Genomic DNA, 13,277 nt, shown 5'->3' on the forward strand with positions numbered 1-13,277 from the left:
AAACAAGAATAGTAGTAACCTATAGTAAAGGACCTTGGTAACTTAAACAGCAATGAGAGAAGTAAGATGTGAGAAGGTAGTTGAATTCAAAGGAAGACATTTCAAATGATCACTTGTTAAGAGCAACAAGGCTTGGCAGAGTTTCTTACCTGAGAGATACTGCCCTTAAAAGCAGCTCAATGTATATCCACTAGGTTCCGTCTCGTGTAGGGTAGAGAACTCTTTCTGGATGATAAACTGTCCAGAAATTGAATGCAGAGGCCCAAAACTCCTGCTCTGCAGTATAAACAGGAATGTAAACAACTGTTCAGTTCCTAAAGAAATTATCTTTATCTTGATACCTAAGAGTTACTCTTGCTAACGTGGAGAAAATGGAATATTTGTTCATCAAATTACTATCGTCTTTCATCACAATGTTGAAGGATTGCTATGTGAATGAAGCGATGCAAAATAAGGAGAATCACATGAAAAAACTAATTCAATATTATATGACCTTGGCCTCAATGCTATTTGAAGGAAATACTCGCTAAGCATTAATGAAGAGAATCTGGACTTCACCAAAATTTTGGTGGTCATCCTTTCTTGAAAACTAGTAGAAATTATACTACTGGCATTTTCAAACATAGTTTCATTGTATAAAGTTCACACTGGCAAATAATTTACAAAAAATCTTTTTGCAAGCCTGTTATGTCACTGTACTACATGGGGGTAAGGGAATATAATAATAAATAAGACATAATTTGTTTCTCTCTTTTGTAATCTATGTTCCCATTCTAGTTACCAGCCTGGGACCAAAGTAACATACAAAGCCTTTTTAAAGGAGTTTTGTTTTGATAGTCTTCTTGATGTTAGCATGTTTTGTACAGAAGGCACTTGTAGCTCTTCCAGTTTTTTTTTACACTTTTATCACCTTTCATTAGCATATAATGTATACAAGATGAGAAATACACTCACCCCATTCCCGATCTCCCCTCAATCCTGACTTCCCTTCTCCATCCTGAACTTTATCCTGTGCATAACTTAAAGTCCCTGGCACCTGATTCCTCACGAAATACTTGAATTAATAAATTAATTAACAAAAGGAATAAGATATGGATTTAGACTACATATTCATGCCTAATGCTTGTGTATGTGTTTAAACCCCTCCATGGGCTCCTATCTCAGTTTTAGAACAATGAATACAGTGACCCTAGGCAGCGTGGATTATAAAGGATAGAGTAAGCAGATGTAAATCTGCTCACAAGGCAAGAGTTAAGAGATGATGGGGGCTGAGCAAGGGTAATGGAATGAGACAATGGGGTAGCAGTGAAAGATATTGAGAAACAATATAGAAAGTATATAGGACGCTCCTTCCCTTTTGGAGGGGCTTAGTACTTAGAAACAAGGTGCATAGGAGACAATTTGCCTTTGACTATGAAAAGAATTCCCACAGAGGTGACTATACTTTCATTCATATGTACCCCAATACAGCACGGACATCCACACACCAGGTCAGAATGTTTCCTTAGGGCTGTGGGAAGGGGTCTTCAGTAGCCAGAGTTTTGCTTTTCTTTGGGGATGTGGAGACTGAGGACATGGTCCTAGACCCTCAGTGCTTAATAGCCCTGGCACAGGCCATCTGCCTTGCACTTTGCTCTCCTATGGACAGCTTCCATGGAATGCGTCCCTCTGACCTTTGCCTGTGTTTATTTCTTTTGGAGGAAATGAGGGTATTTTTTTCTGACGATTTTTAAGTTGAAGAGGAAACATACCCTCTCTCTGGATGATGAGGAGTAGGGACAAAGCCCTGATGAAGGGGAGTGTTTTCACAGCATTGTATGTCATAGGTTAAGGAAAGGTTCATGCCAAGGCTCTCCTTTTATTTGAAATAAAGTTCCTTTCTTAATGCATTATTATTACCAATGTTATGGGGTTTGTTAGCGTTTTAAGATGAAACCCTGACAGGAAAATTAAGCATATTTCATTTGGTTCTCTCTCCCCATGGACTAGTGGGAACATTTAAGATGAGAATTGTTTTACATTTCCTATCTGGGGTTTAAGAGGCAAAGTAAACGTAGCTCTGTACAAGTTTGTGTGTCATTTACTGCACAGTGAGCGGTCACTGACTCGACTCTAACTTCAAAATGGTGACAGTTTTGGAAAGAGTGAGTAAGCCATAGGCTATGGATCAGTTCAAGGGTAATGCCTAATTATAGACTTAGGTTGTGCCTTGAAGTGTTGCCCAACACTTCACTTGCCCTCTTACTCATTAAAGGGAGTCTTCATATATAGTGTAGTGGGTACAAGAAGGAGCTAACAAAAGAGCTGGCAAAGTGCAGTCTGAGTGTAAAGTAGTGTGCCCTACTTTGTCTTTACATAATAAAGCAAGTTTCATTATGAACTGACTGGGGGCCAGAGAGAATATCCCTAGAAAATGTCCAAGGGGACAGACAGAAACACACACACACACACGCGCGTAAACATTTCACGTTTGTTCTCTTCTTTGTATTCATGTAACATTAAGTTATTCCCCTTCTAATTCCCAGGTGTGAGCTCTTTGGGGATAGGGGATATGTCTTACGCATCCTCGTATCCCCAAGGCTTATGTCTGATATGTGGTAGTTCTGTCTAGTTCATTGTTGAAATAGGAGAAAATCAAGCAGGTTAATTTAAATCGCATTGAGGTATAAAGGGCAGATGTAAGTATTTGCATTTAAATCCTGATTGACCCCCTCCCCAATGTGGTTTGTGACTGAGTCCAGGGAAAAATTTCACGTGTGGCCCTCCGAAGCTGTGATAGTATGTAAACTGCTACTTGTTTTTATAAGAATTGTTTTCAATCCACAAGGAAGGAGCATACCCTGTCTCTTCCAAACTTCTGTTCATAGCCCCACTTTTGCCAATCTCAGTCCATTTACATTTTATCTGCTTTTAAAAATAGCATACATGTTCTGTAATTTAAATTACACAAATAGAGCTAAATGCAAAGAAGACATTGAGCCATGCACTCACTAAATGCCTAGTAAGCGCCAGTCACTGTGCTTGATGCTCTGGTCCAAGGATAAATAAAACAAGTGGGGAAAGGCACATGAGGACCACTATGGGGTCAAAGGATTATAAGTTAAAAAAAAAAAAGGCCAGGCGTGGCGGCTTACACCTGTAATCCCAGCACTTTGGGAGGCCAAGGTGGGGGTATCACGAGGTCAGGAGATCAAGACCATCCTGGATAACATGGTGAAACCCCATCTCTACTAAAAATACAAAAAAATTAGCCCAGCATGGTGGCGGGTGCCTGTAGTCCCAGCTACTCAGGAGGCTGAGGCAGGAGAATGGCGCGAACCCGGGAGGCGGAGCTTGCAGTGAGCTGAGATGGCTCCACTGCACTCCAGCGTGGGTGACAGAGCGAGACTCTGTCTCAAAAACAAACAAACAAACAAACAGACGAACAAAAAAACACAGGATGTGATGGGAGTGGAATAGTACCTCATGCAGCCTTGATCAGGGTGGAGGGTATCAGCAATGACTTCCCAAAGCCCTGACATCCAAAATAAGGCTGAAGGATGGCTCAGAGTGTGCTGGGAAAAGCAGGGCCCGAGAGGTACTGTTCTACACAGAGAGAACAGTTTATGGGGGCACGTAATAGGAGTCTGGGAACACGAGGGAGGCTCTGCCTTATGGCAACTGGAAAAATGCTGAGTGGCAAGAGTGTGTATGAGGGGCAGTAGAGAATTAGTGTTTAGAGCAAGGAAGGCCTCACGAGCTAGGCTGAACATTGTGGATTTAGCTAAAGAGCAGTATAAGATAACCGAGGAAATTTAGTGAGGTAGTAGCATGGTCAGATTTGAGTTTTTCCAAGAATATCTTGGATGAAGAGTAGAAAATGGATTGGGGTGGGAGTAGGAAATTGGTGGAGATATTTGAAAATAAAATGTACTAATAAATACTTATCCAGAAATTACCACTGAACATTTTGATATACATTCCCCGGACTTTTTGTATATACTAATATACTCTTTTCTAAATGGCATTATAGTCCACACTGCTTCAGAATTGACTTTTTCACTTGAAGAATATTCATAAAATGTATTTAAAATCTACTATGTATCCAGCAGTAGTGTAGGCACTGAGAATACAACCATGTACTCTGAATATGATTCTGTGTCCGTAAGTACACTGGTACCATACCATTTTTAACGACTCCAAAGTATTCACTGATGGAATGTATACCATATTATACACCACATATAATCAATATTTTACAATAAAACATCTTGTTTGTTTCTAGGACTTTTTTGCTGCAGTAGAGAATACTGTACCCCAGTGACCATCACTGTACAATTATCAAAACAGATATTTCCAATGATATCCTTAGGATACATTTTTGGAAATGAAAATGCTAGGTCTAATAAATAGATATTTTAAGACTTTAAAAATGTACTGCCTGAAACCCTGTCTCTACTAAAATGAAACCCCGTCTCTACTAAAAATACAAAAAATTAGCCGGGCGTGGTGGCGGGCGCCTGTAGTCCCAGCTGCTTAGGAGGCTGAGGCAGGAGAATGGCGTGAACCCAGGAGGCAGAGCTTGCAGTGAGCCAAGATCGCTCCACTGCACTCCAGCCTGGGCGACTAAGTGAGAATCCATCTCAATAAACTAAACTAAACTAAACTAAACTAAAATAAAATAAATGTACTGCCAAATTTCTCTCCAAAATGTTTGTACCAATTGATGGTCTTATTTCATGTGGATATATGTCCTAAAAAACATTCAGACCCTTTAGAATTCAAGAAATTTCAAAATATTGTAGGTAGAAGATATGTTATACATATATAGTGAAGTTAGTTTTTCATGAGAAAATGGACCAACGTTAGATAAACAATGTGGCAGAGTTGCACTAGTAACCAGATTTTCTTCTTCTTCTTCTTCTTTTTTTTTTTTTTATAGATAGGGTCTCACTCCGGTTACCTGGGCTGATCTCAGCTCACTGCAGCCTTGACTTCCCAGGCTCATGTGATTCTCCCATCTCAGCCTCCCCAAATAGCTGGCACTACAGGCACATGTCACCATGCCTGATTAATTTTTTGTATCTTTAGTAGATACAGGGTTTCATTATGTTGTACAAGCTTGTCTTGAATTCCTGGACTCAAGGTATCCAGGTTTTCTGAGTGCATTACTCTTTCCATTAATCTGTGCTCCTCCTTCCAGAAAGCCTGGAACTCTTTAATCAATAAGCAAAGCAGTTTTTAATCACATCATAAACTTTATAAGAGTGTAACATGCAAATGGATTTAAGGAACATGAGACTTTAGTTCAATTTCTCTCAAAAGCCATAATTCTTCTATGATCTCATAGCACTTTGCACATCATAACCATATGTGGTTATGTTTCTGACCTCCAGACTGTGAGCTGCTTTTTTTTTTTTTTTTTTAAACAGAGTCTTCCTCTGTCGCCCAGCTGGAGTGCAACGGCTCAATCTCAGCTCACTGCAACCTCTGCCTTCTGGGTCCAAGCTATTCTTATGCCTCAGCCTCTGGGTAGCTGGGAGTACAGGCGTGCATCATCACACCTGGCTCATTTTGTATTTTTAGTGGAGATGGAGTTTCACCATGTTGGCCAGGCTGATCTGGAGCTCCTGCTCTGAAGTGATCCATCCACCTTGGTCTCCCAAAGTGCTGGGATTACAGGTGTGAGCCACAGCACCCGGCCTCAGACTGTGAGCTTCTTGAAGGGGGAGCTATATATCCACAGCATTTCTGGCAAACAGTAGACAGAGTTTCTGGTTCATAGTAGACACTTGGGAAATAATGTTTGAGAGAGAGAAAAATAGGAAGAGGTTGGAGAGGAGGAGAAAGAGAAAAATAAGGAGAAAAAAGTAAAAAGGAATGAGAGAGGAAGGGGAAAAGTGAGAGAGCACATTGGGATGAAGACACAGATACCTTAAGGTTGCAGACAAAGTGAGAACCATGTGCTAGAATGAAAACACCAGACAGTAGCAGATGCCACAATAGGCACTAACTGTGATGAGATGCTGGTAAAGAGACAGAACAGGAGCAGTTCATCCAGGAACAATTTTGATTACAAGGAAACACCGAGTATTCTTTCTGGGAGGCACTTTTGCTGTGAGATTTCCCCCAGTGAACTCTGATCGAGTAAGAAACCACAAACATCAGGCATCTGTGAAATACGTTTGCCATCTGGGTGTTAACTTCCCTCTTACGAAAATCCTCTCTCACTGGGTGAAATGTGTATTCCTGCATTTATTATGTGGCTTGCCAAGATTCTCCACATCTAGATGTTATTCCTTCTGCTGCAAGATTCTTGATGGCAATTCTATGCTATGAAGGGACTATCATTCTTTACAACTTTATCATTGTATTAAAGCTTATATTCAATGGACATGAACATACCTGTGACATTTTCTTGGTTGCCTTATAAACTGTGCTATAGAATAAAAAGACCGTGAGCTCTGGTATTAAGATATGTTGAAATTTGATTGCCACTATTCACTAGCTTGTGACTTTTGGTAAGCTAGTTAATTTCTATGATACAGCTTTCTCATCTGTAAAACTGAAAAACTATGCTTTATGGATATTGTTTATTAACAATCTTAAATGCCAAGTATTTTGCATGTTGCCTAGCATATACTTTCATATGTTCTTTAACATATACCTTACTCAGCAGGTGGCAGCTCCTATTAATAATAGTAGTAATCATAGTAATAGAGTCCTAGAAGACAAATCACAAACTTGGGGTTATGTGTCCTGGGCTGGGAAAAATTAGAACATTTTCTCTGATGCAAAATAGCCTTTCTGAGCATCATCATTGGTCTCAAAACTCTCAAAACACTGAGCTTTCGTTAGCAGTAATTCTGGAGTGAAAGTTTAATTTTGAGACCAAGCTCAGCTATAGAAATTCGTAATATTCAAAATGAGTTTTCTTGATATCCATGATTCAGAACAAGAATTTTTTTTTCTCAAGAGATAATACCATGTTAACACTCTCTTTCATAGTGGATCATTTTCTTCTGCAGATGAGAATATTTTTGATGTTTTAAGGATTAATATATACTTGATACAAAAATTCAAACTATATAGAAGAGAAAGTAATTGTCCCATTCTTCAGTGATCGTAAGTTTTAACAATTCCATGAATACACTTTTCAGTCTTTTTCAATACATATGCAAACATACACATGGAATATGAATTTTATTAAAGACATTTGATAATATTGTGAACCCCAAAAGTCTGAGACAGCTCTCAGTTAGTTTAGAAAGTTTATTTTGACAAGGTTGAGGACATGTGCCTGTGACACAACCTCAGGAGTTTGTTTTTTGTTTTTTGTTTTTTGTTTTTTTTTTTGAGACAGAGTCTTTCACCATCGCCCAGGCTGGAGTGCAGTGGCGCGATCTCAGCTCACTGCAAGCTTCGCCTCCTGGGTTCACGCCATTCTCCTGCCTCAGCCTCCCGAGTAGCTGGGACTACAGGTGCCTGCCACCATGCCAGGCTAATTTTTTGTATTTGTAGTAGAGACAGGGGTTTCACTGTGTTAGCCAGGATGATCTCGATCTCCTGACCTCATGATCCACCCGCCTTGGCCTCCCAAAGTGCTGGGATTACAGGTGTGAGCCACTGCACCTGGCCTAGGAGGTCTTGATGACATCTGCCCAAGGTGGCCAGAGCACAGTCTGGTTTTATACATTTTAGGGAGACATGAGATATCCATCAATATATGTAAGATGAACATTGGTTTGGTCCAGAAAGGTGGGACATCTCAAAACAAACATGCAGGACAACTGTAAGCAGGGATGGGGCTTCCAGGTCACAGGCAGATAAAAGACAAGTGGTTGCATTCTTTTGAGTTTCTGATTAGCCTCTCCAAAGGAGGCAGTCAGATATGCATTTATCTCAGTGAGCAGAGGGGCGACTGAATAGATTGGTAGGCAGGTTTGCCCTAAGCAGTTCCCAGCTTGATTTTTCCCTTTAGCTTAGTGATTTGGGGGCCCCAAGCTTTATTTTTCTTTCACAGTATCAAGACTATGTATGTATACACTCTTCTATAACCTTCATCTCCACTTAGTAATACACTGTGGTCATCTTTTCGTGTCAATGGATATAGATATGTCTCATTTTTTTTTAAATTGCTGCCTATTATTCCATTTATGTATGTGCCACATTTTAACCAATACTCCGGCTTTTCATTATTAAAAATTGTTTTAGTCAACATTCTTGTACATATATATATTTGTCTAGTTGTATAAATATTTTGCTATAATTTCATGCTAGAGGTAGAATTGATGGACCAATGGCTATATTTATTTAAATGTTAATATATATTTAAAGTTTTGAAGTGCCCTCCAAAGAGATCATGGTCTTTAAACTCCTACCAATGGATGACCTATTTCCTCTCAGAGGAACTGGCTTAAAATGGGGCTTGCTTTCAATGGGACTTACCACTTGAAATAGCCAAAATGGACACAAAGCAAGTAGATTTAAAAAACACAAACTTGAGTACTAGACCAAGAGCCAGAAACTTGCACAGACCCTGGTTCACAGTAGTCAATAGTCACTCAACACATATTTGGTGACAGACTGAGTATGTGGCTGTCTATCATCAAGGACCCAGCTTGGGAAAAGAATTGAATGAGAAAATAAGTAATATTATATGTAAAAATTAGTATTCATGGTCTTCTGCTAAAAAGTAAAAGTGTGTGAGTGAAGAGTTTGAAGCAACTTCTCTTGAAAAGACTTCGAGCAGATGATGGAACCTTTTTAAATTTCAAATGGAGAGATGAAGTCTACAACCTTCAATTGTTTCAGAAGCTTCATTGGCTTCTGAAATAATGAGGCATGTAAATTGCTGGGACTATATCTAGCTCATAACTACTTTCTCAAGACCACTCAAGACCTTACAGCAGGGGATGGTGGCTCACACCTCTAATCTCAGCTACTCAGGAGTCTGATCAGGAGGTTCACTTGGGCCCAGGAGTTTGAGACCAGCCTGGCCAACATAGCAAGACCCCATCTCAAAAAACAAAAATAAAAACAAAAACAAAAAACCAGACCTTACAAAGTGTGCTTGGGAATTTGCATAGCTCTCAAGGCAGGCAATTTTTTTCTCATAGTAGGTATAGGAAACAGGTTTAAAATATTAAATTTTTTTCTGAGATAAAAAGATCTTGTGATTTTAATTCTCTTTTAATACTGATTATTTGAAGTGTATTTTCTTAGAAAGTCTCCTACATGGACTAAAGACTGTGTTGTAGGAACAGGTTTATCAGTCAGGGAACTAGGTAGCCTAATCAAATTAAGAGCTAATTTGCAATAAATATACAACAATTAAAGGCACATTTAAATAGTACAGTACTTCCTTAAACATGGAAATCAACAGAGAAAATCCCAGCGTAAAAACTGAATTAACCTTGAGGAAACTGTTGATTGTATTTCCTAACATTATGATTTCCATGACAAAGAGTGTACCTTTGGGACCATCTGTCCTTTTCATAACCCTCCCATGGCTCTGTGCATCATGAAGCTGCCTCCAATCATTAATATTGCAGAGAGCAAGGAATTCAACCAAGAATAATTTGGTTTGCCCAAACAAAAATATCAGTCATTCTTCAGAGGTATATTGAGGAATACAAATGCTTAAAAATTTCTTTTAAAATCTCTGCTAATAGTTACTAGTGTTAAATAATAATGAATGAAAATTCTAGGTAACAACAGTTTCATCTAGTGCAAATAAAGAGAACCCCTTGATTATTTCTGAGTAGGTTAACACTGCGTGTGTGTGTAAAGAATCATGCATTACTTTGACATGAATTGATTTTTTTCAAGGATTTCTCTTATGTCCTTTTTTCCTGGGGAAATAATTTAATGTTTTGGCAAAAAAATTGAGGAGGTTGTAAGTTTGTTTGTACATTGAAGCCTGTGCTTTTTCATATAATCATTGAAGTTTAACTACATTTTTAATATTTGTGTTGCTGCTCCAAGATATTCCCTGGAATATACTTATATTCTTGAAAATTGCCTTAATTATTTATTTCTTAAATTCTGAAACAAAGGAGTTCAGGCTTAGGGAAAACATCTAATTGGAAATGCTTTTTTCTTTGCCCTAACATGTCCAAGTTTTAAAGACTGTGTTTCTTTTCCTTTTCTGGTTTAACCAAAGGAAAGAATCAGAATCCTTTTAATAAGATTCTCAGGCAAGACTATGAGCTTAAACATTCCCAGTAATTCCAAAGTGAAATTTTCCTTTATCCAGGTCCCTCTGGAGTTTTGATTTCTGATTGGCCTGGAACGTGGAAGCAGTTATTCCAGCTCTTGCTCTTTTTCCTAGCTGTCTTGCCAAACTCTGCAAATGTAATTCTTACTTTCTCACAAATCAGACCAAAAGACATTGTCCTCACTTCTTTCTGGATGCCTTTTTTTTCCCCTTGCCCTTTGACATACTTCTGAGTTCCTCTGAACTCCAGAACATGGACTATTTTAAATCAAGTCCATGACACACTCTCAGTTCCCATATTCATGTTTTTTTACTTAAGTAAGTGCACTGCCTTTATTTTAAAATAACCCTTACCACAGAAATAGTAATGCAGAGTATAACACAATTATTTCAATGCCACAGAAATATCTGGAACATAAAACCTCAGTGAACATATCTTTTTAAAAGTACACTATTTATTTTAATTGTTAGATACTTGTCTAATAATGTGATTTGGAAGTGCAAATGAAAAAATTTAAATATATGGAAGAAGGTATATGATAATTTTACACATAGTATTTAGGCTTTACTTTTTGATATTTTAAGTTAATTTTTCCAAAATGTCATTTTTCTTTCATGAAGTGTAAAGTATATTGTTTTATAAATGTACTACTTTTTACTCTTCCCCTAGATTCCTTTAATTACTCAGATTTTATAATGACAGCAAAAAAATAATTTTAAAAATCATGGAATTATGCTGCTGTTATTGACCTCCAATGAATTTTCTTTATTTTCTGGATGAGAAAATAGGGTCCCAGTATGTTATATGGCTTGTTCAAAGTCACACGGATTCTGAGTCAACCAGCTTCAAAACAGAGTTAACTTTTTATGTTCTTTTCCATACTGAAACCTTATTTTCTTAGTGTCTATTTTTCCTAAATTATAGTCTGATGTATACTTTGTTAGCAGTTATAATATTCACTCTCTGTACTGGACACATTTAAGCTTCTACTTAGATTTTCTTGTTGTTGTTTCTTCGGCCTTCGGCTATTTCCTCTGCCCCAGCCTCCACAGCAGCCAAGACGGTAAATCATAAATAATACTGCATTCCTAAAAGGATTGTAGATATTAGCATCACCATCAAAGACTTCAAGAATGCAGAGATTGTGGTCCTTATCCTATTCCTATTCCATTTACCTGTGTAGGCCCTGAAAAAAACTAAATAGATCATGGCAGATGGTGACAAACTACCAGCAACTTAACCAGATGAACTCGCTAATCTAAGCTGATGTGCCAGATGTGGTACCTTTACTAGAGCGCCAAGCACATTCGGAGATCCAGGTGAGCAGACACTGTCGGGTGGGCCTCTTATGCAGGTAGCAGAATCTCTAGGACAAGGCACACTTGGGACTTGACCAGGAGTCTGATTAACAACATGAGGCCAGCCACTGGGGTAACACAGCAACTTCACCCTGGGTCTATTGCACAAAATAGGCACCAGCTCCCCAAAACAAGAAGAAAGCTCAATTACCAGAACTGGGACATTAATGCCTTAGAGCCCGGGCTGCAAGATCAGAGGGCAAGATGAAGCTGTCTCTGAGCAAGGACTCAGTCAAACTTAGGCTTTCCCAGGACAGGGCTTGTTCCAGAAGTGGAGGCAAGGCTAAGACTCCGGAAAGGATGGAGTGGCTTCAGCTGTGGGGAGGGAGACACTGAGTGACCAGGGCATAAACAGGTCAAAATACCATGCACAGTCCCACCCTCCCTCCACTGACTTAAGTTTTAAGGTCATTTTTTTTCCAGTGTGTTTCTTCACACGTGAATTTTATTTCCATATCTATTTTCTGGTTTTCTTTGTGAGCCTCATTGTTGAAGAAGCAATTTTCAGACAGAAAAAAATAAACCACTTTTAGTACCTCCTTTTTGCTCTCTCTGCCAATAGAAATACTGCCCAAGAACCCCCTGCAGGTCATTTGCTAGTAGCAATAGCCATAACTTTTTACTTAACAACCTTCTGAAAACTTGGCATCATTCATTCATTCATTTATTTATATACCAATAATTTGTTCGTTCAACAAATGTTTACTAAGAGCTTACTGAATACAAAGTGCCTACTCCGAAGTCAGACCTTTTGTCTAACATTAACTGGCGGATTTTTATGGGTGGAACCTATTTCTTAACATGGCAAAAGGATTAAGTGGCATAATTCACATAACTCATAAAGCATAGAAGCTTGCCACAGTAATTAGCAATCATTGAATAGCTCCTATTATTACTTTTACTCTTATTAATATTAATAAGTATTAATATTAATGTGAATAAACATTAAGATAACATAATAATATTGAAACATGGTTGCAGTCTTTTGTGCAGAATAGACTTTAGAATAAATAAATATAATATAGAGTAATATGAGCTATGGCACATGTATGTGCAGCATTCAAAGAGAAGAGTAATTCTCCTTGGACAGGTCATAGACGCTTTCACATGATGAATCATGCTTTAGTTTAAGGTTGAAAGTTGAAGAGTCTCCCAAACAGTCATGGAAAGCACGTTGCAGGCAGAGGCATTTGTTCATGCTATTTGAATCAGCACAGAAGAAAAAGCTGGAAATGTACAAGAGGCCAAATGACAAATGGCCTGAAATCCTTTCCAGCGGAGTCTGGATTTGGTCGGGAAAAATTATTGTGTATGCTTTTGAAGAGTGTTAAGACCTGGAGAAACAAAAGTTACCTTTTATGAAAATAATTCTAGTGGCAGTAGAAAAGTTGGAGCTGAAATCAAATTGGGGAAAGGGAGGGATGCAAGCCAGGAAGACGCTGCAGGCAAGGTTGGTGAGGAGTTGTTACAGCAGATGAGGCGGGCGGGCATGAATGTCTGCCTGGTTCTGTGCCTTTGAACAGCAAGATACACCAGGTGTAGCAGGACGAGCGGCAGACAAAACTCCTCAGACACAGAGTTACAGAAGGAAGAGGTTTATTCGGCCGGGGGCATGGGCAAGACTTCAGTCTCAAGAGCCGAGCTCCCCGAGTGAGAAATTGCTGTCCCTTTTAAGGGCTCACAACTCTAAGGGGGTGCATGTGAGAGGGTCGTGATTGAT

Source organism: Chlorocebus sabaeus, chromosome 8, assembly GCF_047675955.1.
Source record: "Chlorocebus sabaeus isolate Y175 chromosome 8, mChlSab1.0.hap1, whole genome shotgun sequence".
Classification (NCBI taxonomy): Eukaryota; Metazoa; Chordata; class Mammalia; order Primates; family Cercopithecidae; genus Chlorocebus; species Chlorocebus sabaeus.